The sequence below is a fragment of the Salvelinus sp. IW2-2015 genome, unplaced genomic scaffold (genome assembly GCF_002910315.2).
Source record: "Salvelinus sp. IW2-2015 unplaced genomic scaffold, ASM291031v2 Un_scaffold1287, whole genome shotgun sequence".
Lineage (NCBI taxonomy): Eukaryota > Metazoa > Chordata > Actinopteri > Salmoniformes > Salmonidae > Salvelinus > Salvelinus sp. IW2-2015.
The window spans coordinates 161,710-165,949 of record NW_019942819.1 but is presented as its reverse complement, the minus strand read 5'-3'; positions in this window follow the sequence as shown (position 1 = coordinate 165,949).

Sequence of the window (4,240 nt, the reverse complement as noted above, 5' to 3'; positions counted from 1 at the left end):
GCATGACTCCTCCCCCCAACCACTGTGCATGACTCCTCCTCCCCAACCAGCTGTGCATGACTCCTCCTCCACAACCATCTGTGCATGACTCCTCCTCCCCAACCATCTGTGCATGACTCCTCCTCCACAACCATTCTGTGCATGACTCCTCCTCCCCAACCATCTGTTGCATGACTCCTCCTCCACAACCATCTGTGCATGACTCCTCCTCCACAACCATCTCTGCATTGGGATCCCGAGTGGCGCAGCGGTCTAAGGCACTCCATTTCAATACTATCAGGTGTCACTACAGACCCTGGTTCAATTCCAGGTTGAATCACAACTCGCCGTGACTGGGAGTCCCATAGCGCGGCACGCTCTGCTACGCCATGCTAACTCTGTTACACCCTGCTAATGAACAGAACCTTACTCTGCTACGCCATGCTAACTCTATTACACCATGCTAATGTAACCGGTGCTGTACTGCCCTGTTGTAACTCTGCATTGTGTGTAGAGGTAGTTTTAATTCAGCAGAATTCACTCACTGCATCCTGCATCTGCATCCAAAAGAAAATAAAACATTTGTATAGCACATATGTTCTGCACATATGTTCTGCACAATACAAGGGACTGGGATCATTCGAGGAGCTAGCCATCGTTCACACCTACAATGGCCTGCTAATACCTTAGCTAGCTATTAACCACATGTTGAATTCAGACTGTTGATATTATCCTAAAAAGTACAATTACAAGTGCATCTTAACAATACCATCCACKTATGAGTAACCTCTAAATATACAACATTATTCATGAACAAAACACWSTGTGTATGACTTGGTGCTTAAAAGAATCAAACYTTTCTGAAGACGACAGAAAAAGCGTGSCTACCTCTCATAGTGCATCACAATGATTTGAGCACGAGCACGCAGGGCAAAACATAAGTACACACTCCCCTACTCCCAGGATGCACGCAGGGCATAACGTAAGTACACACTCCCTACTCCCAGGATGCACGCAGGGCAAAACGTAAGTACACACTCCCCTACTCCCAGGATGCAGGCATGCATAATAACAAATCAACATTCCATATTAATATATGAACCTGGTGAAATTCACACAGTACTTTAACAACTGTTACACTAATGAACAGAACCTAACTCTGCTACGCCATGCTAACTTTGCTACACCATGCTAATGAACAGAACCTAACTCTGCGACGCCATGCTAATTCTGCTACACCATGCTAATGAACAGAACCTAACTCTGCGACGCCATGCTAATTCTGCTACACCATGCTAATGAACAGAAACTAATTCTGCTACACCATGCTAATGAACAGAAACTAACTCTGCTACACCATGCTAACTTTGCTACACAATGCTAATGAACAGAAACTAACTCTGCTATACCATGCTAATGAACAAACCCTAACATTAACTGCGGACTCATTGCTTGCAGAGAAGGAAGGCAAGAGAGAGCTTGAGAGAGGGGAAGAGGGGAAAAAAAACAAACAAAGGACGGGGAAGAGGAAAGGAAGAAGGAGAAAAAGAGGTAAAGGGCAACAGGAAAAGAGGAAGAGAGAGAGAGAGAGAGAGAGAGAGAGAGAGAGAGAGAAAGAAAGAGAGAGAAGGGGGGCAGAGAGCAAAAGAGAGCTTGCTAAGCCGGCAAACATTAGATCTGTAAGTGTGCTACACTACAGCTACATTAACTTTTCTCTGTGATGTTGGGTTTGATGTTGGGTTTGGGGTGGTGGGGTAGTCTGGCTGCTAGTAGCAGTGCTGGCACAGTCTAGGTTAGTGCTAACATGTCATGGAGTAGGATTGAGGGGCATGGTAGTAAACAAGCATGCTATTGGATTTCAAAATCCGGGTCTTCTGCACACCATCAAGACTGTGTAAACCCACTGAGCTAAAGCTGCTGTCCTATAAATCAAGTGACTCGCTGTCTTGCTGATAGGTTTGTGCTAATTCTGATGCCATTTTTCATACATAGCTTACGTACAATCTTTCATATAACCCAGCATAATATGTACAAACCACAAAAACAGATATTACACTCTTGTCTCCTCTGAGGGTCTCTGGGTTTGACAGCTTTGGTGTGAAACTGGGAACAGATGCACGAAGTCAGGCTTCACAGCCCCAGTCTCTGTAAATCAGTCCTGGAGGGTTGACCTTACCACAACCTTGCACCAAGTAAAACCAGACATCACAGGTATAGCTAGCGATGTGTTCTATAAAAATGTGATTTAGATTTATCTCTCCCACAACAAAGAATGTAGGCCAAATATCGAACATGGACACAATGAGGAGCTTCATATTGTGTTGGCAAGCCAAGTCAAGGCTATTATCAAAATCACTTCTCTTCCTCTGTTTTCGTTTATAGGCTTTTTATGCCTTTAATCTGTGTGGTATTAGCGAAATATGCAGCCTTCTTTGCACTCGGAAAATATGTATTGACTGCAGGCTGCCTCAGATGTGGGAGGGGGTGGAGACCTGACAATGGTAGGAGTGTGTCTGTGGTGGCGAAGCAGAGGGTGTGTGTGTGTGTGTGTGTGTGCGTGCGTGCGTGCGTGCGTGCGTGCGGTGGGGAAGTCACAGTCACAAAGCAGAAGCAGGAATACTCTGTGCAACAGTGACCACGTTTACATGAGCACAGTATTCCATATAGTAGCTCATATCCCGCTTAAGGTCTTATTCTGGATAAGCTGTTTACAAGCACTTTTGATATCCCGCTCATAAGTATCCCTGTATCCATGAATACACAGTATTCCTCATTTAAGTTCATGTGGGTTAAATGGAATAGTAATTGATATCTGGACACTGACTGTAGGCGTATAACCTCTCTATAACCTCTATATATATCTCTATTACATCTCTATAACCTAGCTATAACCCCTCTATAACCTCTTTCTATAACCTCTCTCTATTACCGCTCTATAACCTCTCAATAACCTCTCTTTATTACCTTTCTATTACCTCTCTATAATTTCTCTATTACCTCTCTAAAAAGTCTCTATAACCTCTCTCCATAACCTCTCTATAACCTCTCTCTATTACCTCTCTATTACCTCTCTATTACCTCTCTATAACCTCTCTCTATTACCTTTCTATTACCTCTCTATAACCTCTCTATAACCTCTCTCTATTATCTCTCTATAACCTCCCTATAWYCTCTCTATAACCTCCCAATCACCTCTCTCTATTACCTCTCTATAACCTCYCTWTAACCTCTCAATAATCTCTCTCTATTACCTTTCTATTCCCTCTCTATAACCTCTCTCTAAAAACTCTMTATAACCTCTCTCCATAACCTCTCAATAACCTCTCTCTATTATCTTTCTATTACCTCTCTATAACCTCTCAATAACACATCTCTATTACCTCTCTATAACCTCCCTATAACCTGCCTATAACCTCTCTATAACCTCTCTGAAATGTTTTAGAGAGGTAATATAGAGGTTATAGAGAGTGTATAGAGGGTAGGTTATAGAGAGGTTATAGGTGGTAGTGTAAGAGAGAGTTATAGTGGTAGGGTATAGAGATGTTTTAGAGAGGTAATATAGAGGTTATAGAGAGGTTATAGTGGTTAGGGTATGAGAGAGGTTTAGTGGTAGGTATAGAGAGTATAAGTGGTTAGGTTAAGAGAGGTTTATAGTGGTAGGGTATAGAGAGGTTATTGGAGAGAGAGTAATATAGAGGTTATAGAGAGGTTATAGTGGTAGGGTATATAGAGAGGTATAGTGGTAGGGTATAGAGGGTTATAGTGGTAGGGTATATAGAGGATATAGTGGTAGGGTATAGAGGGATTTAGAGAGATAATATAGAGGTTATAGAGAGGTTATAGTGGTAGGGTATAGAGAGAGGTTATAGTGGTAGGGTATAGAGAGGTTATAGTGGTAGGGTATATAGAGATATAGTGGTAGGGTATAGAGAGGATTTAGAGAGATAATATAGAGGTTATAGAGAGGTTATAGTGGTAGGGTTATATAGAGGGTTATAGTGGTAGGGTATATAGAGGATTATAGTGGTAGGATAGAGAGGATTTAGAAGAGATAATATAGAGGTTATAGAGAGGTTATAGTGGTAGGGTAATAGAGAGAGGTTATAGTGGTAGGGGTTAAGAGAGGTAATAGTGGTAGGGGTATATAGATGAGGTTATAGTGTAGGGTATATAGAGAGGTTATAGTGGTAGGGTATAGAGAGGTTTTAAAGAGGTAATATAGAGGTTATAGAGAGGTTATAGTGGTAGGGTATATAAGAGG